Raw genomic sequence first — 25,465 nt, 5'->3', positions numbered from 1 at the left:
ATGAGAGTGTCAGGCAGGCTATTGGCAAATTACACCCACACGTCATAGTTGTGTGGGATCATGAAGGTAATTGTACACACACACACACACACACACACACACACACACACTGTATGCAGTGCACATAGTCTCTATAGATGATTGCTTCTCCTTTGTCCATCTGCGATAACAACACTGGCAATATATTGTATTATCCAATATGGCATGCTATACTGTATTATTGAACAACACAGATATGTTATCATAACCCATACAAGGACGTTTAGAGTCAATGAGATGTGTTGACTGGTGATGTTTTGTCCATGGATATTGTCAAATCACGTTTAAGTCCCATTGTACAGGTTTATAAAACTAGGCCTACATCTCCAGCTCATCCCACTGTCCCCTTTCAATCCCCCTGTGTGATCCTGGCCCAAATCAATTATCACATCCAATTAGTCATTGCACTGTGTGTGAGGAGAAACACCTCTGTGTGCCACTGCCTGGCAAGCATTTGGCTGCAGCCATTGTTTTCAGTGAAAACTGGTTGGAGTCGGACTAAGCAAACAGAATGAGTCAGACATAAGTGTGAATAGAGATGAGAAGGGAACACACTTACTTAACCAGTGCTGTTGGCCATTTAGAGAGAGAAACACTCAAAGCTGGGGGAGAGAGAGAGAGGGGGGGGGGGGGGGCTTTGCAGGGAGGTTAAGAAGGCGAAGATATGACAAACAAGACTAAGGGGGAGACGAGGGCTATTATGGTGTCAGGAAGTGGGAGAAGCAGCTGAGGAAAGCAGATAGAGGTCTGATAGTCTATAGGCTAGGAGACAGAGGGAGGTTTTGGGTATAGAAGACGCGTGTTATTGCCTGAGGTTGAGCATGTCAAAGACAAAACGAGGGATCCAGAAGAGGCTGGGGGCTGCTGGTTATCCCTGCCAGGTCCTGTCCATCTGTGTTACTGCTGGCTGCTTCACAGCAGCGGCCATGAAAGAAGGACGGCAAGACGGATAAATCAAGATGAAGGAAAGTGAGAGCGCTGGAGAGAGTGATGGAGAGCAGGGATAAACAAAAAGGCAGATGATGGAGTGCCCTGAAGGAACCAAGAGCAGAGTTAATGTGTCCATCCTGCACTGCGTGGTGGCTGCATGGCAGGGGGTTGCATGCCATTATGCCACATTGAGTTGTAATGAACACATCTTATATTTAGCATAATATACTGTACTGAGAAAACAGCCCGCCAGAAGAGTTGGAAGGGAGAATTAGAAAAACGGAATCGCTGCAGACGATTCATGCCTTGAAGAAGAGCCTTACTATAACACACTGCCACAGCATGGCAGAAGAGCCTTACTATAACACACTGCCACAGCATGGCAGAAGAGCCTTACTATAACACACCGCCACAGCATGGCAGAAGAGCCTTACTATAACACACTGCCACAGCATGGCAGAAGAGCCTTACTATAACACACTGCCACAGCATGGCAGAAGAGCCTTACTATAACACACTGCCACAGCATGGCTGAGTGGCTGAAGAAGAGCCTTACTATAACACACTGCCACAGCATGGCAGAAGAGCCTTACTATAACACACTGCCACAGCATGGCAGAAGAGCCTTAATATAACACACTGTCACAGCATGGCAGTGTGATCCTAAAAGCTCCAGGCCATTCAAACATTTATGAAAATCAGCTTCATATAGCTACAGTATATTTCTGAGTGGCTGCCGATATAGATCAGTGATAGGGTATTTCTTAATGTCATCCATAAAGCCTCTAGCTGTTTAAGCATATAAAAGGGTTGGGAGTGGCATTTCCATAGTGTTATGGTGTAAGGATGAGCAAACAACAATAGCTTAATAATAATTTAAACAATAGAAATGATCAGTTCCATCATGTTTTTTTTTACACAGAGTGATCCTATATAGTTTGTTGTCTTGTATGTGTAACATAACTTGGTTTGATAATCACACTTTTTGCTCCTTCTCGTGCTCTCTCTTTTTTGGTTTGGACTATATATACTTATTCTAAAGCCCAAACCACACAAATGCAACTCATTGAGTTGCAAGGAATTTGGTGTGGTTTACCTTAAAAAACGTCTTGTCACGACCCAACCCTTTGGTGGGTTCAGTGTCTTGCCCAAGGACACTTCGACATGTGGACAGGAGGAGCCGGGATTCGAACCACCCATGCATTATTGGACGACCTGCTCTACCTCCTGAGCGACAGCCGCCCATACTGCAATTGCGGTGTCTGGGAGTGTCACTTGTACTTTATGGCTAGGTTTATAATATTTATTTAATATTAACCTATTTTGGGCGGGAACCCCTTTTGGTGTTTTAAGCATTGTTATACTTTAGCCATTGAAAAATAGCAGATCTACAAACTCATAGCCACCGAGTGCCGCGCTACAAGCTTGTAGGTCTGCTATTTTTTTTTAATCGTGAAATTTATTTTTATTCAGAAAACTGTCAGGATTTAGAATACATTTGTATAATTGTTCCCAGGTCAAAATGGGTTAAGGTTGATTGACTTAAGTTACAATACATATACGTGTATTTATATAATTGTTTCCCTTTTCCTACAATTTAGCCATTATGCCAATTATTCATCCCCTGTTTACTCTAGTGCCTCTGCTCCTATAGTCTACAGAGGTGGTCCACTCTGATATAACCAGTCCATGTCATTTCTTTCTGCCTTCTGAAGCAGTTTTAGCATTATAATACTGATTCTAGATAAACCCAGGCTTGTTTACATTCCATGCCAGCTTGGAAAATCAACAATAACATCACGCACATGATCAAATGAGAGCTGTTCCTGAGAGCAATTTCCATAAAAATGATGAGGAATGCCTGATTGTTCAAAATTGCGTATTTGTGGGGATATAAATCACAGGGGAGCGCATCTGTGAGGTGCTTGTTGAACGTTGCACTGCTTTATAGCACACTTTTCATCTTTGTTTTGGGCCTGTTTCCACCACTGTTCTTCACCATAATACCTGAAATCCAGTCAGTGAGCATATTGCAGTGTGCCTCTCATGTCCTTCCTTTAATTGCTATGGAAACATGCCAGCAATAAGCTGTCATTTGATAGCTGTGGGTTTTAATTATTCGTTTTTGTTTATCTCTGCTTTGGGTTATTTTACTCATCTGCGTTCTTTCATCAAAGTGAGAGACATAGAACATTGAAGAGAAAGCCTTTGCACATTCGCCTACTTTGGATCCACCTTTCTAGCCATCTTTGTTTTCTACTCTCCCCTATCTCCTCTCCTCACATGCTTCCCTCTTGTCTGTACCATGGTCTTGATGCTCTGTGTTGCAATTTCAACATTTCAATATTTCATCTAATATTTCAAGAGCAGAGAGCTGTGCTGCTGAATTATTTAAGAGCACTGGAAATCTCGGTGAAGAAACTCTGACACACTAACATATGCGTTCTAGGTTACACGCACGCACGCACGCATACACGTCACACACACTCTCTCTCTTGCACTCGGTCTCAGACATATAGAAAAACACAACAGATTTATGGTCGTGACCTGCGAGTGCCGGTGAGTTGGTGCCGGTGAAAACTGCAAAATGGTCGTTTTTGACCTTTGACCCAGGAGGGGAAGAGGTAGATCCATCAGCAGAACTGATCCTTCCTGCTATAATCACCGTCCACAGCAGCACTGTCCACCGGCTGATGGATGAGAGCTCTGCTCTCTCTCTCTCTCTCTCTCTCTCTCTCTCTCTCTCTCTCTCTCTCTCTCTCTCTCTCCCTCCCATCTATCTTTCTCTCTATTTTACCCTTCCTGACTCTCTCTGTCCCCTCCCTGACTCTCTCTGTCCCCTTCCTGACTCTCTCTGTCCCCTTCCTGACTCTCTCTGTCCCCTTCCTGACTCTCTCTGTCCCCTCCCTGACTCTCTCTGTCCCCTCCCTGACTCTCTCTGTCCCCTCCCTGACTCTCTCTGTCCCCTCCCTGACTCTCTCTGTCCCCTCCCTGACTCTCTCTGTCCCCTCCCTGACTCTCTCTGTCCCCTCGATTCCACTCTCACACTTTCACTGTCATTCTCTCCCTTTTACGATTTTCACCCCTGTCCCTCTTTGACCCCCTGTCCCTCTTTCACCCCCTGTCCCTCTTTCACCCCCCCGCTCTCTTTCTCTCTCTCTCTGAAATTGTTGCAATGAAGGTGCATGCGGTGCAAGTGGTGCATGCGGTGTATGACGCATATGCAGAACCGTATGCAGTATACAAGTATATGCACTATATGTGTACAGTAGGAATAAAAAAAGGACGTAAAGAGGATGCAGTACTGTATATGTGATACTGTACTGCATATGTGTATATGTATATGTATATGTGAAGTATGCAGAAGATAAGAAACCGTGTCGAGAGAGGGACTGAGGGACTGAGGGAGGGAGGGAGGGAGGGAGGGAGGGTTGTGTGTGACGTGCAGCCAAGGAGAGACATTAGAACGAGAAAGTGAGAGAAAATGTGAGGGTGTGAGAAATGATGTGAGAGGTTAAGGAGACAGATGGCGCAGCTTATCGACAGATGCAGTGGCAGGGGTGAGGGTGAGGATGAGAGTGAAAGTCTCCCAGTGAACGGTAGGCTACAAGGAAAAGACAAATGTGAAAATGTTTGTTTTTTATTATTATTTCTTTCTGGAGTTTAAGTATAAGAAAAGTCAACATATTGCACCGTCTGGTCCAAATAACTTTTAGGGGCGGGGCCAATCACGTCATTTTCAAATGATCGGAATCGGATGGGGAGCAAAAAAACGTTATTGGGACATAGTATCAATATTATCAATATTACATCCATGTCATGATATTAGACTTGATATACTACTGTCAGTGATTTTGGATAATGTACTATTGTGATATGGGATACACGTGTTCTATAAAAAATATAAATATCAGATGGGGAAAAAACTGTATCAAAATCAAATGATCGTAATCGGATCAGGAGCAAAAAATCGTGTCCGGGACATCCCTAATAACTTTATTGGCTGGGTTTCTGTGAAGTAAAAATATATGCTTTACTATTATCTCCATCTGTCAAGTGCTTTCCCTTCAAACCCCATTCGAATTCGCAAGACAGGAAGCTAGATAAGGAACTAAGTGCATCTCTCAACTATCCATGACCCGTCACCCTTTTGACCCATCGTTTGAACTTCTGTAACTGATTGTGTCTATTCAACTTCCCTTCTGTAAAAATACAAGTGCACCATGGGAACTGCCCATAATCCGAAGTCCCGTTAGTCCGAACATGCATTAAGGTTGGCGAACATGCACTGCTCCCGTGCTTGCGGTTATGCTTAGGTTAGAGATAGGGATAATTTCGGAAACCTGAACCTTCTGACTAATGACACGGCACCGTACACCATGGAAGGTCTGACCTGCTGCAATCAGCAGTATACTGTATGAATATGAAAGGCTGCAATCAAACAACAAACTGTCTTCACATCCAAACATAGTAATTTACAGCTATGAATGCATGGACAGTGGGGTCACACTGCTGAATGGCGTCCTACAATCAAACGGTATTCACCGGAACTGTGCGTGCGTTCGTGCGTGCGTGTGTGTGTGTGTGTGTGTGTGCGCTGAGTGGATAGCAGCAGTGATCTGACAGATAGTGGAGTGTTGCAATTACAGCGTGTCCTTGTCTCAGACATTTCAGCATGCTCTTTCTCATTGTGTTGTTCTGAAACCATTCCAAGGTCTTCAGTCAGCTGTTCTGAGCCGAGCCGAGCAGGAGCGTCGTGCAGCGTTCGATTCGATAAGGGCCCACCTCCCCCTTTCTCTTCCCCTCGCTCTGAGCCTCATTGCCGTTCTTCTTGTAGACGGACATGCAAGGGACTCTGTAGTGCAACTCAGCCATGTGATCAGCCAACACACCGTCTTTCCCTTCACTCCTCTGATGTGTGCTGCTGTTCATTGCTTTACCTTATATAACTTTAGCATTTTTCATCCTGTTATCATACTCTTCCTGTTCCTTATATATATTTGGCTCTCCATCTTCCCATCTCTCTCTCTCTCGCTCTCTCTCTCTCGCTCTCTCTCACGCTCTCCACCTTCCTTTTTCTGATGAGTCGATTTCACGACCCAGTGGTGCAGAGAGGGTACAGTAGAATATGCTGTTGTGTGTGTGTGTGCGTGTGTGTGTGCGTGTGCGTGTGTGAATAACAATTCCATCCGCGGCTCATGAAGGAGGAGTAATTACATGCGGAAGGCAGGCTCCCGTACTGTAGGTCCCATCAAACACAAGTGGTCGTTTCAGCCAAAGGATGTCCGTCTCCGAGTGTACAGTTGATAAGGATTGTATCCGCCAGCTCTATCGGTCATCTTGGGATCACCTGATTGGTGATTTCTTATAATTGGCTTCTTATCATTTCACTCAGTGATTGGCCGAGGCATTTACGAGGTCTGATGTTCTTTCAACAGAAGAATGTACAGGAATCAATTATCGAGGTTCTGTATCTTCTTTGGATGCCCAGTAAAATCATCAGTGTTTCTTTTCTTTCTGAGGGCCCTATTTAAACTTAGTAATCTCATGTCTTCTCGTGGCACAAAGTGGCACATGGCCTAAAGTGCATGCTGTGTCCAGCTCTCAAATTTGCAGATACTAATCTGGATGCCAAGGAAGGCGCAAAGGGACGTTGTCTCCCCTTCCCTTCAGGAGCCAGTTGCGGTTTGGAAAGTTGGAGGAGAGAGACAAACAATTCTCTGCCGAGGAAACGGATCTGCCTGTGCATGAAGTGAAAGCATGCAACCATCTACAGGAGCATCATTAACCCATTTTAGGCGGGAACCCCTTTTGGTGTTAGCATTACGTTATGCTTTAGCTATTTAAAAATAGCAGATCTACAAGCTCATAGCGCGCCACCGAGTGGCGCGCTACGAGCCTGTAGGTCTGCTATTTTTGAAAAATGACATAGAAACATAGCTTTTTCAGAAAACTGTCATTTTCAAACAGACATTTTTAGAATCTGATCTCAGGTCAGAATGGGTTACTAATGTGACACAGTGATGTCGGCAGACCGGGGGAAAGAAAAGCTCTAGACTCAGCGAAACATCAATTGGAGACGAGAGGTCGACCAGCCGCAGTGGCCATGCTGCTGGTGGCATATTTTGGGCATGCAGTTCAGAATCATTCCTTCCTTCTGTAAAGTCTTCTCATTTATATTCAAGAGACGGTTTATCTTCACATAGGCCTTCAACTTAATATGCACATACTCAATCTTAGTTAGCGTGTTCTATTTAAACCACCTATTAAAGCATTTCAGGGCGCTGCACAGTCCATGCGTCGGAGCTCTGAAATGGATATGGATGAATGCTGATCTGCTGTATTTTGAGCAGAGACAGATATGTAATACCCGTTATATTCGTTGCCATAGCATATAGCACCCATTATTGTATTGTGATTACGTATTCAAATAGAAAGTGTGGGCAATTGTGGCGGTTCTGGACAACTGTGTATCTGACCGACTCAAGGCCGGGCACTGCACTCCCTGTATTGGTGGTGGTGTGTGGTGGTGTGTGTCAAATTTGAAGTTGGTGGGGAATAACGGTTTGCGAGTTATGACGATTACAGACGTACGTACATACACACACACACACACACACACACACACACACACACACACACACACAGTAAGTACATTTATTGTGACCAAAGGTCGCAGTTAACTATGGAATCGCACATTTCCCGTCAGTTGGTGTGTCGGGCACCATATGGTGCCCTGCAGGTCTTGTGACATCATGTGACATCAGAGATGGAGATGTGGAGACCCTGATGTCATAGTAAATGCGACCTGCTGTCGCAGTTAAATCCATATATTGAGATCCCTGATGTCATCCCTTAGATCTCCATATGTAAGAACCTGTTCTGACATTCCATATGTTGATTCTTCCCCATCCATCCTTCCTCTTCGATGTCTCCCTTTTGACTTATACCTGTCCATTCAAATTTCAAACTCTAGACGGGCCTGCCCCTAAGTTATTAGTGCAGCCGCGCCCGGCAGCCGGCTGCACTAAGTTCTCAACAGGCCAGAAGATTAAGGCCCAGCCTGGGACCTCATCAAACCCTGTACACTCAAGAGAATGTGCCCGCTATACCACCCTTAGATCTCCATATACTATATGGAGCTGACCTGTTCTGACATTCCATACAGTATGTTGATCCTTTCCATCCATCTCCTTTTTGACTGATACCTGTCCATTTAAACTCTAGACGGGCCTGCCCGTCTAGAAAACTGTAGAGTTCTCAATCTCAACCCTGTACACTGAAACAGATAAATTGTTGGCACAGATCAATAGTTCGAAATAATCAGTGTGAAGGCAGGCAGGCAGACACACGCGCATGCATGCACGAGCATGCACACACACACACACACACACACACACACACACACACACACACTCTGAAACAGATAAATTGTTGGCAAAGAGAAATAGTTCGAAATAATCAGTGTGAATGCAGGCAGGCAGACACACGCGCATGCACGCACACACACACACACACACACACACACACACACACACACACACACACACACACACACACACACACACACTTAATCTCAATTTGAGACCTAAATTAAGTGTTGTCAGGTGGAAGGCATTAATGCCATTAGCTCTAATGTGTATCAAGGGTTACGTGTTAACTTTGACAGATGTCTAGAATATTAATTTCTAGACACAGGTCCACCTCTTAGACAAAAATCACACTCATGTGAAGTGAGGGCTGTGGCTGCCACATGACGTCACTGCTAGAAGCAAACATTAAAAGTAGTGATCGACCGATATGGATTTTGGCCGATATATCCGATCACCGATTAGTGGACAATCAAAAAGCCCGATAGCCGATATTATGACCGATTATGAATAGTAAAAAGAAAAAAAGTAAAAATAAGTAAAAATAACATAACTTTCAACACAAGAATTCCTTTAAATGTATTGGAGAACATTTATTGCTTAGCAAGCACAAGAACAACATTGTTTTCAGTTACTTCAGTAACACTCCCCCCCCCCCCCCCCCTCAAATGCATTTTTGCATTTTTTAAACAAGTGCAATGTACTGTAGCACAGTAGCAGCATGGGACATTCAACACAGTGAGTAGTACAGTATGAACAACAACATTGTATTCAGTTACTTCAGTAACACTCCCCCTCCCCCCCCCCCATCAAATGCATTTTTTAAACAAGTGCATTTTTAAACAAGTGCAATGTACTGTAGCACAGTAGCAGCATGGAACATTCAACACAGTGAGTAGTACAGTAAACTAAAGTGCAGGCTGTGTTTAGTACAGCAACAGACTCCAACAGAGGTTTTTTGGTTATTTTTTTTCACAGCAAAAAATCTCATAAATAGCTACAATTGTCTTTACACCAGTTATACAACAGTGAACATTAAATCACATAAGGTCCAATGTCGTCGTCCAATTGTCGTACGCCGTCCTGGAGGAGCCATCTACATTACAATAACAGGAGGTTGAGAGAGTCAATGTTTATTTTTTTGTAATAATAAACATTTACAAACAAGTACATAAATACTGATAATGGCCCTCTACAAGCCTCATTAAAACATTGTGAGCTTGTAGATTGGGAGCCGATTCAATGTTACATAGAAAATGTTACCCTTATATAAATGTGCTACCTGGGGTAGCACATTTATATAAGGTCACATTTTATATGCAACACTACATGGCTACGTTCTATGTAACGGTGTTACATTGAATCTCGTGACCCATACAATTGTGCTCCCTCGTCTGATTTGGGGAAAAATGGCTGCCCCCAGTACTTGTTGCACTGTTGTTGACTAGAAGCTCGACCGGCCGCACATTTCATGTATGCGTCGATAATAATCATGCGTTTATAAACAAAGCAGTTCAGTAAAGTTCTCTTACTTTGTGGAAGAAGAAGAATGTCCGTCTCCTTTCACTCCGTTGATGGCGGTGGAACTGCAGCACCGTGCCGTGGCTTCCCCTAATGTGAGACGAGATAAAACATTCGGAAGCGAGTCAGCATGCAGTCAGTCACATAATGCTATTATATTTTACATGAGCGTTACATTACAACGAACGGATTACCTGAAAAACAAGCTCCGTGTTGCTTCTTGGAGAAGTTGAACTGGTGAGTGTTTAAGGCGGATTGTGATGGCTCATGGCTGGAAAGTTTTCCACATGTCTCTTTGAGAGAGAGAGAGAGAGAGAAAGCGAGACAGACAGTTAATTATTTCCAAGATAATAATAAAGTGTAAATGTATAAGCACGCTGTGAAGGGTTATATAATTGTGTCTATCTTACTTGTAAAACAGCCAGTTTCTCCACGACAAAGCGGCAGGTGAGGGTGTCCCCAGCTCTGTGCACAACATGCTGTGTTTTCTTTTTTCTGTGCTCAGTCAGCACTGCAGACGCACTCGCAGAGGATTCATTTGTTTCATTGGCTCATGATGTACGTTTTCAACCAATCGAAGGATCTTTTGGTCGGCATATTGTTAGTGAGAGAGGTTGTTGCGCCAATATTTGCGCATGAGAAAAAATAAAATAATCGGCCTCGATTATTTTTTTTTACCACCGATACCGATATTAATAAAAAACATGAATATCGTATATAAAAAACATGAATCACTAATTAAAAGTCCATAGACTTGGCTGCCACATAGCGCCTGGACATAACTCCTCCTAGCAGGATGTTCCGTTCTAAATAATACTCGCTCAGCGTACACAAAAGACCTTAACGATAAAAAGTTATCAACATGAGTTTTCATAAAATGGTGTAACCGTGGCGAAGCATCAAACATCGCCAAACAGGAAGTGAAATTAGTAGATCTACAAGATCAACATTTCCTTTTTTGTAAGTATTGAACTGATTGTCGTACAGACTTGGGTGTGGTGTCATTGGACTTGGTTCAATGTCCTTATCCTTCATTGGTGAAACTTAGCCCCTCCCCCTCTTCTAATTGGTCAATATGTTATAGTTTCTATCATTTGCCATAACCTTTGAACAGTTTGTCGTGAGTCACCTCACTGGACTCAGTTGAAGATCCTTGTCCTTCAGTAGAGTTACTTATAGCACGGTCTTCCTGGCTGCGCTGTCTCTTCCCCACTAATGTTCACCTGGTGGCTTGTTGCCTAGCGACATCCCACAATATATATATTATATATACATTATTGTTGGACATGTTTTGGAGGACATTCAATCTTCAAACCCTTTTCTCTCAGAATAACAGTCATGTTTTCTTCCCAGCGCGTGTGCACAGTTAATTGTGAAGAACTGGAATGGGCCAAGGTTATCCAATCGTGCCATCATTTCATACGTGCCTTGCTGTTAGACGTATTGTCAATAACAGAGAAAGCATTTTCAATGTTATAAGTAGTTTCTCCCAATATTTAGCTAAACTTTCTCTCCTGAATGAAACATTTATGCAGTTTGAAGCTGTATTTTTCCCCCCTCAATACAGGAGACTTCTGCAAAAGGATATAGCTATCATCTCTGAATCTTGAATCTATATTTCTCAGTCTTCAGGATGTCTCATAGGGAACGCATCCACATTTTGCTGTGAAGGATATGTTCTGGGGTTTTTCCTTCACCAGATGATTGTTTTTCATCATAAAATGCTTCTGGGAACAGTGGAGTCACACAGAGAGTGGTGAATGGTTTAGCATGAATGGTTGATAAGGAGGAGTCTTGGGAAGCCTTTTCAGAGTGTTCATCACATCATTGCAGATGTTAATAAGTCTTTCATAGCTGGCATTAATGAAGTTGGAAGTCTAAATATTTTCTGAAACAAGATTTTCTTGGCAATTCAATTGTTTGAGAGCTCTGATAGGTGGAGATGTTACTTTGTTTCTGTTACTTGTTCGCAGCTACTGCATGGAAAGATTGGGCTATGTTTCACTTGCTTTCTGAAGATTCGTAATCTTTGTTGTTGTGTATGTCCTTTTTCCAGTGTTGTGCTAGTTACTGGAAACCAGTAACAAGTTACCGTTACTAGTTAGTAACTCAGTTACTATGAAAGGTATATTTTTAGCTACTTAAAAAGAGGGCTCCCATAAGTCCCATTAATGCCCTTATATCCTTCAAGTTAATTTCAGTACTGTTGTTGCATTAGAGATTAATAATAATCTGTAGATCAATTTGACATGCATTTGTGTCACTGAATAATCAGTATAAAAATCTGTTTAAAAGTGTAAAAAAGTGTGTGAAATTCGTTTTTATGCATAGTAGAAGAATGAGGGGTAAGGAGATCAAGGTATACAGGAAAGAAGTACGTTTGAGCACTTTTACCACAAGAAGTACATAAAGGGTTTCAGAAGGTTTTACAAGCTTGTTTCACAAACGGCTCCTTTCTTTCTTCTATGAATTCTCCAGTGCTGTTTCCATTTACAGTTCCTTGTGAAGCTTTTTCCACATTCCACCCTGGTTTCTTGTATGAAACAAAAGTATTACAAGATGTATTTATATCAGCCAGATGATGTCTTGCGTTGTCAATTACTGCCCTAAACAAACACATACTTGTCTGGTGACGATTTAGGTCAAAAGTGCTCTAAACAAACATTACAAATCCCATAGACTTGGATGGCCTATGACGTAATCTTCAAAAGCTATGGCTGTCAAAGTACGTAAGTATAGCCTTGCCGAGCCATGAGGCACCTTGATGTACAAGTACACCCCCTGGATATGACACTAGTATGTCGCAGGGACTTACCCCCAATCCAATTAACCCTTGATGCTGAGTGTCAAGCAGGGAGGCACTGGGTCCCATTTTTAGAGTCTTTGGTATGACCCGGCCGGGGATTGAACCCCAACATCCCAGTCTCAGGGCGGACACTCTGATGTCAAAAGCAGCATGTATTTAGACCTCTGAGACGTACTGTACGACACTGTGCGACATTGTCTGAAAATGAAGCAAATGAAGGCCTTTTTCTTTTCCATCTGTGTTCAGAACATGCTGTGACAGATGAAATATTGTTGAAAGCTTGTGTCTTGGTGCAACAGCAATGTGAGGAACAAGTAGACTAAGGGAAATTCACTATCACTCACAGTCTGTCTTTCTCTCTCACACAGTCTATCTTTCTCTCTCTCTCTCTCTCTCTCTCTCTCTCTCTCTCTCTATCTCTCTCTCTTTCTCTCTCCCATTCCCCATTTCAACATTAAAGCTGCCTATTGTGTTTCTTCTCTCTGAATCGTACAGAGGCCGTTACATGTTGTTGCGTGGCGGCTGAATTCATTTGATAGCATTCATTCGCCCCCTGTTTTATGTGGAACCTCCTGTCTTCCCTCCCGTTCAGGGGAGCTTGTTGTTGTGGTGGATCTTTTCATATTTTGGTATTTTCCTTTGATCATTTATCATGCATGTGGATGTGTCATGTGAATCTTTCCATGCCTACTTTCTAATCCTTCCCCTCTGGGCCGAAAAGCACATAATGTAGTGAACACTCTGTTTTGCTATGCTAAGAGTCTGTCTGTCTGTCTGTCTGTCTGTCTTTTCTGATTGTGACCTTGTTTTTCTTTTCGTTTAACTCCACCAACCCAACCTCCTCCGCTCCTCAACCACCATTTCTCTCTCTCTCTCTCTCTCTCTCTCTCTCTCTCTCTCTCTCTCTCTCTCTCTCTCTCTCTCTCTCTCTCTCTCTCTCTCTGCATCCTCAGGGACATTGCAACCTATCTTGCGTGGTAGATGATCCTCTGGGTGACATTTGAAAAGGCCTGTGTTATGACTGTGGCTTATTGTTATGGAGCGATGCTGCCATTGCTGCCTGGCGCTACACCCAACCCTGAACACACCCTTTTCACACGTTACATTTTTCTCTCAATTCAGTCAACACCAATTCATAATACCCTGTGTAGTCTAATCCCTTGTCACTGCTATGACTACAGTTAGTCCTAGAGAGAGTGCAGTCAGCCATGTGTCTCTAGCTGTATCTAGCTAATACTTGTACTGTATGTCTGTCTGTCTGTCTGGCTATATACAGTATTACTACAGTATCTAAGTTCCCAGAGCTCACGGTCGGATTGAGCTGAAACTTTCCATAGCAGTGTGTAATGATCTGGGGAAGGTCATGGTCAAGGTCATCGCTACATTTTTGTAATCTTTTATACTTTAAAATGTACCACTGGAAGTAAATGGACCGGTGCTTAAATGGTTGCCCACAAAATGGAGATGCCTGACGTTGCAGTACTGCCGTCATCACACTAATGTCATAGATCAGTGGTTTTATCTGCCGTCATCACACTAATGTCATAGATCAGTGGTTTTATACTGCCGTCATCACACTAATGTCATAGATCAGTGGTTTTATACTGCCGTCATCACACTAATGTCATAGATCAGTGGTTTTATACTGCCGTCATCACACTAATGTCATAGATCAGTGGTTTTATACTGCCGTCATCACACTAATGTCATAGATCAGTGGTTTTATACTGCCGTCATCACACTAATGTCATAGATCAGTGGTTTTATACTGCCGTCATCACACTAATGTCATAGATCAGTGGTTTTATCTGCCGTCATCACACTAATGTCATAGATCAGTGGTTTTATACTGCCGTCATCACACTAATGTCATAGATCAGTGGTTTTATACTGCCGTCATCACACTAATGTCATAGATCAGTGGTTTTATACTGCCGTCATCACACTAATGTCATAGATCAGTGGTTTTATACTGCCGTCATCACACTAATGTCATAGATCAGTGGTTTTATACTGCCGTCATCACACTAATGTCATAGATCAGTGGTTTTAACTGCCGTCATCACACTAATGTCATAGATCAGTGGTTTTATACTGCCGTCATCACACTAATGTCATAGATCAGTGGTTTTATACTGCCGTCATCACACTAATGTCATAGATCAGTGGTTTTATACTGCCGTCATCACACTAATGTCATAGATCAGTGGTTTTATACTGCCGTCATCACACTAATGTCATAGATCAGTGGTTTTAAAACCTCTCTGTGACAACTGCCAAGGAGCCATATAGTCTATTGCAAAATGGCATGAAAATAAAATCACTAAATGCAAAAAACTGCACATGTCCAGGTGTACAACGTTATGACTGACCGCCACTGTGTGTGTCAACGTGTGACTGATATCAAGGTAGAAATGCGCTTTTGAAAACAAGTAGCAAGTTGCAACTCTGTAGACGTGAAATGAATCGATGTTGCGCAACTACAGTACGTGACCTACTTATTATCGGCTAAAATGAATGGGTTGTTTACTAACAAGCTTGTGAGACCAGCGACAGGCTGTCTCCTCCTTCAGACCTATGAGCTGGGCTCCAGTCTGGGCAGAGCAGCTGGCGCGAGGCACAAGGAACACCTGCGACTGGAGATGTCTCTGCTTCCACAGTACTGGGGGGAGGGGATACATTGTTTATGTATGCTGTTTGCTTGACTGTCTATCTATCTTACAACTGCTAGTTTAAAACTTTAATTCCAGACAGCAGATCAAAGTGAGCAGACATACGCAGCGGCAACAGACGATCACCCAGAGACGTGCAGGAGAGGTACACGTGCTCGCCTTTGGCAGCTTGTGTTGAGACGCTCGTGTCCGTAGACTTTGAATCGAAGCTTGATGGTCAATGTACTGTAGAACGCGCCAGCGCTGTGTTGCTGCTAGTGTGAATGCTACCGGTGTGAATTCAACGTCGGCAATCGGCATACAAGATGCTGAATAGCTGCTGTTTCATGTGAGTCGTTTCAGTTAAGATGCAGCACATTAAGACGGAAAGCTTGCATGCATAAATCAGTTGAGGGGAGAAAAAGGAAAAAAACGTATTCAAACTGAGAACAGCCGATCATCTGTACTGGTGCTCTACACTGCATCCCGGGAAGTTAAATGATTATGTTTATCTGCAGTTTCTGTAAATGAGGCATTATAATTGACCAGTAAAATATGCCATCTTGATTTATTCCCTCGAAGAAACAGCCTCAGTTTTTTTTGGCAACATCTTCAACATGTTTTATGAAAGACAGCATTTCATTAATCCAGAAATCCAGATTCATGTAGGCTATATAAGGACACACAATACAGTTAAAGGACCATTTTCAAACCTATCTTCATATAATTGGTCCTCACTAAAGGTCTTTACACACCGGGGGCCACGCAAATAATTCTCGTAAAAAATGACTCTGGGTCTGCATCACATAGTGAAGAGGTGGTGGAAAAATCTGAAGGATACCAACAACATAAAGGAGAAAGAGGAGGAGAGGAGTGGCGAATATAATCGCATATTATACGCGTCACATTTATATTCCTAGTAAAAGTACAAGAAAGGAAAACCTGTAGTGAGGACTGATTATATGAATATTGGTTGAAAATGGGTGGTCCTTTTAAGGCTCCGCTCAAGGTACAATTATTAAAATCTTTTTTGGTGACTCTTGCATCAGAGAATAAAGTAGCTGTATATTTATTCTGGTCCACATTAAGTGCAACCTTGGGATTCCTCCACCAAATAAATTCAGTTTGGTTTGCTTTTAACTTTTCTCCTTCATGTTTCTAACTTTGAACATGCAGGTAAGAATCTAGACACAGGTACACACAAATTACAATTTAGTAATTTAGCAAATGCTCTTAATCCAGAGCACATACACACAAACAACATACAGTACGCTGCATAACACATGCACAAATACATACACAATAAATACGGCCTGGGCCGTGGCTCAGCGGTCCAGGCGCCTTGGCCTGTGGTCCGAGTCTGGCAGTGTGCCGCGGGCTCGACTCCCAATCTCGACGGCCCTTGCTGCGTGTCACTCCCCCATCTCTCTGAGAACTGCCCATAGATCCGAAGTCCCGTTAGTCCGAACATGCATTAAGGTTGGCGAACATGCACTGCTCAAAAACTAGGAAGAATGAACAAGTTGAACAAGAGAGCGAACACAAAATAGCACTCAGTATTCACACCCAACATTGGTCCACAAACAACACAGTGCATTTGGCACAAATCATCAAACATTTGCATACAATGCCATTTAACTGCCTCTGCCTGTGAAATGACAAGAATCTTTGGCTCCAAAACACAAAGGCGCGCTGAAGATCAGCCTGTTTTCCTGGCCCCGTTATCTGCTCTGGAGGCTTGTCTTTTTCAAAGGCTGATGGAAGACAAATAATTGTTTCAGGGAAGCTGAGCTCGCCTTCTAATTCAATCTTCTCACAAGCAAAAATCCTCCCTCAAACACACTAATGCACCATTAATGAGATTTCATAACGCGTAATGGATAATGGCAACGCCTGTGCCTGCTCAAGTTTTCACCGTGCACGTGCATGCTTGCTGCGTGGGTCTATGGTGTGTGAGCGCATGGTCTGTTTGTGTAACTTCTCTAAATCCACTTTTATTAGCTGGTGAACTCTCATGCACACTGACTGAATCTGCTACAGGCGATGTGTGCATGCAGTAATCAACACAAAAACACACACATGCACGCGCACGCACACACACACACACACACACACACACACACACACACACACACACACACAGAGTATATGTTGCTGAAAGAGAGGTTAGAGTGCTCTCTCGTCTACCATATCAAACCCCACCCTCTCTCTCTCTCTCTCTCTCTCCTCCACCCTCTCCTTTCTCTCTCCTCCATGTGTCTATACTGGCAACCCTTCACCTTCTTTCTTTTGTTTAAAAGATTTATGTTTTATGGCATATAAAAATGCCATAAAATATAAAATATACCCTTGGCGGAGGATGATGATGATGTTGAATAATGTTACATTATTGATAGCAGCAGTCTATATTGCCTGTATGTATTGTTTTGCCTGTGGGTTAAGTTTGTTTGTATGTTTTGTAATGCTTTTTAATGTTTTTATTGCCCATCATGTTTCTTTTGCCTATTCCTTGTACCTTGTATGGACCTGAGTTCGCTACTAAAGATTGAATTGAATTGAATTGAATATAAGTTGTAAACACAGGTACACTGTACAGCTCCGTTTCCCAAACACTGCGTTTATGTTAAAACGTTTAGAAATAAAATTCACAACGCGTCTCATCGCGACACGTTGTGATGTTGTAGATCTGCTATTTTCACTAGTGTGGGTCCTGGGGAGACATCAAATATCTCCTTTAGGCATGGAGTTAAAACGCTTTGGAACCACTGAGTGAGCTAATACGGGGGGTTTGTTGGCAACCAGCCTCTGCATGACTTGTCCTTTTCTTTTTGGGGGGCATTTGGAGAAGTAACCCTGGGATTTGGAAGCAGCTGTTCACACAGGCGAGCGTATCTCTCTTTGTCCTGCTAAAATATACACAGCTCTCCCCGAGGGTTAGGAAAATCTCTTTGAGACTAATTAATGAGCCGGTTAATAATTTTAATGGACTGAATCATAGACACACAATGAATAGAGGAGGAAATTAAACTCGTTGAGGAACTGGGACAAGAGGACTGGGCTTTCAACTACATTAAAAATTTGTTCTAAAAAATGATGCATATGATATACAGTAATGCATGTAATGTCAGAATTGGTCAAGTACAGTTACACAAGAGGTTAACATGAACTAATATTAATGTTATGCCTAACAACATTCAAGTATAATTATCAGAAGATGTTACTGAGGGAAAACAATCGGTCACTCTCCAATAGTTTATAGTTGTCAAAGTTATGTGTCAAAAAATCTGTTAATATCTTAAACCCTTTTTACATTACTAAATGTCTTTGCTGAATAAAGCCGATCTACAAGCTTGCAAAGCTATAGTATAGTTAGTATCAATATAGTTGCCACCAAAAGTCCCCCCCCCCCCCCCCCCTCCTATTTCCATTGTTTTGTTTGTCTGGCATTGAGTCTTGTTAAGGTGCATTCACTTTAATTGTGAGCATGTGTACTTGATGACCTCTGAGTATGTAAAGAAATCCCAGAAAGTTCAACAAATGGAACGTAAAAAAAAAAGAGAGAGAAAAATAAACATGGAGTGGGTTTTGGCTTTAGATTGACGAGAGGCTCAGCGTAGGCTATACACAGTGGCGTGTCAAAGACCATTAGCATGCAGGCGGCGGCTCAGGGGTAAAGTGGCCGGATGGTAACCGCAAGGTTGCCAGTTCGAACCGGGGCTCACCCAGAGTTAGTGTCGAAGTGTGCTTGAGCAAGACACTGAACCCCTAATTTCTCCTGATGGTGGAAACCATGCAATGCCTTGCATGGTTTCCACCACCTTTATCCGCCTTGGATAAAGCTATATACATCTGCACCATTTACCATTCACTGCTAGTGATTTGTTCTAATAAATAATTGTCATTGAGCCCACTAACCAGTAATGATGCATAATATACATATGCGCACACAGTTGACAATTTGTGTATTTGATTATTTTTTTGACAGCCATACAAGGGCAGTAGGTAGAAGGAGTCGGGGAAAGTAAGGAGAAGGTAATGTGATTCCGAGGGGAGAGGGTGAGGTGAGGCATTCCTTGATGAGTAGGGTTTGTCGAGACCTTTCTAGGTGATTGACTTGACTCTCAGGTGGGTAAAACTACTCTACCTCAGGCAGTTTCACCATCCATCGCTACTGGTTGAAGGCTCAGATATAGTCACATGGTCTCTTTTCAATTGTCAGCAGGCTCACCGGCTAAACTCTTACCCACAGAGCTGTAGCAAACAACACGCCTTGGCTGGAGTGTTATTGACTGATGGGAGAGTAGAATTGCCTTTCTCTCACAGCAAAAGGAACAGGAAGAGAGAGGCTTATTATAGGCACTCCTTCAAGCCAGTATGTGTCTTACATGTATGTATGCATGCAGTAGGCATGCACACTTGCACGTGCTCACCATCTGATTTCTTGAATCAATTCCTCTTCCTCTAGCTGTCCCATGGGTTCTGTGCTGCATCAATCCTTTCAGCCTCCGCTTATACCTTCCAACCACTGTGTCTACAATCCCCTTTGTCCTCCTGTGTGTGTGTGTGTGTGTGTGTGTGTGTGTGTGTGTGTGTGTGTGTGTGTGTGTGTGTGTGTGTGTGTGTGTGTGTGTGTGTGTGTGTGTGTGTGTGTGTGTGTGTGTGTGTGTGTGTGTGTGTGTGTGTGTGTGTGTGTGTGTGTGTGTGTGTGTGTGTGTGTGTGTGTGTGTGTGTGTGTGTGTGTGTGTGTGTGTGTGTGTGTGTGTGTTCGGATCGATGTTCAGACAGTCATGTTGCATAGTTGGTCTTTACATGCAGGCTCCCTGTGTCTCAGCCAGACTCTCAGTACAGATCTGGACCCTTAACACCTGCAGTAGCCGGACCTCAGCAGTCATGCCTCACACACGCACACGCACACACAAATGCTCTTGCAGTCCCAAGGCTGTTGTTTTCTCAACTCAAAGATCTTGACTTTGCTGATGACCTTGCAGTGCTCTCCTCAAAATAGGCCCATCTGAGGAGAAAACTGATAGACTTCACATGTTTTCTGAACAAACAGGGTTGAACATAAATACTTCTAAGACACAAGTGATGTGCATCAATTCCACTCCAGGTGCACCAATCACTGTGAACGAGCACACTCTTGAATGTGTAGAAGAGTTCACATACCTGGGAAGTCTGATCAGCAAAGAGAATGCAACACAAAAGGACATCAGAGCAAGGCTAGGGAAGGCTCACAGTGTTTTTGTTAGGCTCCAATCTATTTACAAAGCCTTTCACAACCGATGCCTCAGGAGAATTTGCCGAATCTTCTGGCCTGAGCTCTATACGTTAGATATCCATCTAACGTATAGAGCTACACCGGATGACCAAGTGCAACAGCGTAGTGATGGAGATCAAACACCGCAGATTCCGATGGCTGGGGCATGTGTTCAGGATGGCACAGGACCGTATACCTAAGGTCGCTCTAGGATCGAATCCTGTAGGGAAAAGGAAGAAAGGTCGGCCAAAAATAACCTTGCGCCAAACTGTGGTAGCCGAGCTGAAGGAGATGAACCTGACATGGGGCGAGGCACAACATGCAGCACAAGACAGGTCCTGATGGAGGAAGATTGTTAAGGCCTTATGTCCCACCTGGGACGAAGAGGATTAAGGAAGAAGTCCCAAGGCTAAATTAAAGTATACATGCACACACACATTTGAATTATTTTATTTGGATCTGCACAAGTGGCGTATACAGAATAGACCCAAACACTGGTCAGAATAAGGTTATACATTATATGGTCCAACCAAGCTGCTGCACATGCTTAACACACAGAGGAAAAAGAAGAGAAAAAAAAAAAAAATATATATATAGCACATTGTTGACATACTATACTTGATACTACTAGACAGGATGTTTGTTTTGGGTTTTTTTAAGACGCCTAGGGATAAATGAAACAACGCCTTCTCCAGACAGACAGACTGCCCATAGTAGCTGAGACAGAACAGTATTTAGCCAGCTTTTTTGCATTTGTTTTTAGCAATCCGCCCAATTGCAAACCCCTGAGCACAAGTTTATGGACATGGCCCAGACTTCCAAATACAAGTACAATAAGTTGACAGTTATATCCCAAGGCCATAATACGTTCCACCAGAAGCTGATATTTCATAAGTTTGGATGTAAAACAAGTGTCCATGTCAAATGGGCAGCCTATTTCAAATATAGTGACAGTTTTTCTAATTTCATTGATGAACACAATATCTGGGGTATTTGGAATATTTTGTAGTGAATTGACATGGGTGTCATTGTGATCAAACCAGTCTATTTTTACAGTGCTGTGTTCATACATTCTTGTTGTCCTGTCCTGTACTCCTCTGATCTTGTCTGAGACCAGGTCCACCAGACGGTCATGTCTGGCAATGTACAGTCCTTTATAGTGGCTGCAACCATTTAAGATGTGTGCGACTGTTTCTTTGTCATGTGGTACTGGATGTAGGATGCAGTGTGGGTCGTGTGCTGATGGGTACCAGGTTGCCAAGTTGAACTTGGTCGGCAACACCGGTAAACGGGCTTTAATAGTGAAAATGAGAATGTCCTCACCTATGGTGTTATTTGACAGTATAGAGTGTGATAATGAGTGGTTTGCAAAGGGAAGAAGAGCCAGTTTTCCCTGCAGCCTCAGACTGGTCCAGTGTTGTGCACTTTCTGATCGCTTCATTCCTAGAATGGTGGCTCTTGCGGTCGCGGATTTGATTGACAGTTCATGGTGCGCACCGTCTTGCTCGTAGGTCGCACATGCACGGACACGCGGATCTATGATGATGCTGCTGTTGAGCGCAGCAGTTGTTGTATCAGGCGCCACCCACTTTAACTGTAATCCTGATCGCTGGCATAGATCATTAAGATCCATCCAGTCGGACCGCACACCAAATCCAGCGGCTTTAATGTCCAATTTACCATTCGCCTTAGTCTTGAATCCAAGGAACTGCGTCTCATTCTCCAGCGCGGATGGTACTTTACGTCGCTGCATGTGTTGAATGAGTGACTCACGAGCCATTTCCCTGACCGTGGGGTCGTCGCTGTTGAGCATATTTATAAGGTGACTGGTTCTGGTGGCGGTGTAAACCCATTCAATATTCGGTACACCCAGACCGCCATCTCTGATGGGCTGAAACAGTATGGCACGGGTGCACACACACACACACACACACACACACACACACACACACACACACACACACACACACAGGCATAAATATATTTATGGTTTGCACACACCTGTCTAGTCTACATTTCTCCAAGAGATCCATGTAATTATATACTTCACCAATCGCTGTTGCTATAACTGAGCTATTAGCCGGTGTTGATAGCAAAAGCCTGACCTGTGTGTGTGTGTGTGTGTGTGTGTGTGTGTGTGTGTGTGTGTGTGTGTGTGTGTGTGTGTGTGTGTGTGTGTGTGTGTGTGTGTGTGTGTGTGTGTGTGTGTGTGTGTGTGTGTGTGTGTGTGTGTGTGCGTGGAGATAGGTAATACTACTCTGACTCTTTCACTGAGCCCACAGGTTCATCATCATTAGGCTTTGGTAGTGATAACAGAGAAGCTGGAAGGATGAGGTGAGAGGGATAGAGAGAGAGAGAGACAGACAGACAGAGAGAGCTTTTCACAGAGGTATCAAGGGGATTATCCATTCTCAATACTCCCACATACCTAATAGTCTCTCTCACGATCAAGAATGACGCAATCGCACATACACATACACCTAGCTATAGAAGCACGCCCACACGAGCATCCATCCACCTTTTCCATTCATTTTTACCTCTACAATACCTTCCTTCTCCATCTACATCCCTGCTTCTGCCGTGTATTCTATTCTCTGGGTTCTGCTGGAAGTGCCATTGTCTACCAGGTTCTGTTGTGGGTTTAGGTCGGGGGTATAGGCAACCTAATCAGAAGAGTCATTTTTGGCCCAAAAACGTACTACAATTCTATCTGGAGCCGCAAAATATGTTTGCTTTAATAAAGCAAACTTGAATTATTTGTGATTTTTCTGGTCTTTCAATATTACATTGTATTGTTTGCTAATTTCTCAAAGCATGTCAAGGATATTGTACCAGTAAGCCAGCAGCATTGGTGGTGAAAACAAACATAGATGTCTTATCATGAATACATTCTTCTATTTTCCTTCATTAAATTTGATTCCTATTTTTAATAATTTTTTTGGTGTATAGGCAACATTGTTTTGCAATATCAAAATGAAAGAATAACTTCATGCCTATTACAAATTCAACAATAAATTATGATTAAATATTTAAAAAAAGAAAAGAAAAAGAAAACCTCTTATTCCTTTTCATACTTCTTTGCCGTAGCTACTGGGAGCCACAGGAGAGGGCCTATAAGAGCCACATGTGGCTCTAGAGCCGCAGGTTTCCTACCCCTGGTTTAGGTATTGTGTGTTTGTTGGTGCATTTCCATTCTACATATGTAGAGTAGGGTGAAGGCTCTACAGAAAAGGGGGGTACAAATAATTGTAAAAAAAAATATATATATATAGAGAATTATAATCGCATGTTGAGGGCACTCTGCAGAGTGCACCACCAAAAGCACTGATGGCTGCAACCAGGGACGTAGGAAGGGCTATAGACCTGGGCGGGGTCCATTTCTGACCGGCCCAGGGAGTTCTGACCGGCACGGCTACGGGTTCGGGTCGGTCCCCGCGTGAACAAACGGGAGCAGGAGGGGGGTTGGGGGTGCTGGGCAGAGCGGCAGAGAGCTCAGTGCTCAGTGCAGTGGAGCAGTAGAGTGATGTGATTAAACCATCACACTGCGGGACGAGTCCCACGTGTCCCCGTGTCAGATACGTCCCTGCAGGCTGCAACCCACAACTTACACAGCACGGTCTGTCTATAGAGCGTCGCAGTCCTGCCCCCTCGAGAGACCCGGAAAATAAATCCCTGTTCATTTTCCTCATAGACTTTTCAGAAAGTATTAATTTAAAGACGTTTACGCCGCGGACAAAGCCAACTCTTGTCGTGACAAATCATGACAACAAACAAAAAAAATTGGGCTGAACAAATAATTAGAAAGAAGAAAAAAACGTCAGGTTTAAACACTTTTTTTGTTGTTTTTCTTCTTTGTAATTATTTGTTTGGTCCAAAATATTGTGTGGCAAGCCAGCCTGGAGATGCTGTATGCTGCATGCACTCACTTTTCTAGAACCTCGTATACTCGGGCTGAGAGGATGTTTCTTCAATGAGAGGAGCAATCAGTCTCTCCAGAGTCCTATCGATGCTTGCATGCTTCCAACCGTGGCAACATGTCATTACTGATTCCACGCTTAACTTTCTAACTCTATATCCTTCGCCTCACATGATTCACAATCAGAATCGTTACTCGCTTCCCAAACCTGCAGCGCATCTGCATTCATCCTCCCCTCCCAGCACTCTGTTTTTCTCCCCGGAGCCTCCTCGTTCTAATCACCCCCTCATCTCTCACATCTGATAGCCTTTCATTAAGGCTTGTTAAAGTTCCTCGAACGTTAATCTCGTTAAGAACAATCAAAGTGTTCCAGCTGTGCGCTGAGCTTACGAGAGAAGAATAGGAGACAAAGATCAGAATGGCAAAGTGGTTTCAAAGGGAGGTTTGCTTGGAGGCTATTCTCTCTTTCCGTTATCTTGCCATTGCACACAGCTTGTTTCTTTGCAAGTCTGGGATACTATACAATTATATAGACAATCTGGCATCGTATTACATCTCATCACCTATTCAATCAAATGTGAAGTAAACAGTAGGCTAGTGTGGCAAGGTTTTAATCACTAATCCATGGGTGTGTGAGATGTCTGGGTGCATTTTACATTACCATAGGCATCAAGGTTGCTTTTTAGCTTAATTCTCATGTTTTGCCAAATAGGTCGACTGCACTACAAAGTGTTAATAAAGTTATTCTCTCAGATCACAGGAGTATGGGGGGCACGGTGGCACAGTTGGTAGTGCTGTCGCCTCACAGCTAGAAGGTCCTGGGTTCGATTTCCCGCTCGGGGTGCTGTGGGTGCTGGCGGCGTGTTTCCTCCTCCGCGTCATCAGTGCCCATACCCGAAGGCGGGGTTGGCGAAAGGGCCTTTCTGTGTGGAGTTTGTATGTTCTCCCCGTGTCCCCTAGGGTAGGTACCCTCAC

General features: G+C 43.3%; 1 protein-coding gene and 1 long non-coding RNA gene across 2 annotated transcripts in view; one reads left to right on the top strand and one right to left on the bottom strand.

Annotated features, from left to right (window-relative positions):
• LOC308320808 (calsyntenin-2-like) overlaps positions 1-25,465 on the top strand; it is a gene marked incomplete at its 5' end in the record, with an annotated part of 221,199 nt that overhangs the window by 49,880 nt on the left and 145,854 nt on the right. The gene's annotated exons all lie outside the window — the stretch shown is intronic.
• LOC308320809 lies at positions 9,222-10,342 on the bottom strand. Its single transcript, XR_013964561.1, has 4 exons — positions 10,271-10,342; positions 10,055-10,153; positions 9,872-9,950; positions 9,222-9,435 (listed from the first exon to the last, which is right to left on the bottom strand). It is a non-coding gene; the product is annotated as an uncharacterized lncRNA (long non-coding RNA).

This window comes from Protomyctophum bolini (assembly GCF_963924005.1).
Source record: "Protomyctophum bolini genome assembly, chromosome: 9".
Taxonomy (NCBI): Eukaryota; Metazoa; Chordata; class Actinopteri; order Myctophiformes; family Myctophidae; genus Protomyctophum; species Protomyctophum bolini.
The sequence above is the reverse complement of the archived record's forward strand: the minus strand, read 5'-3'. Positions and strand labels throughout refer to the sequence as shown.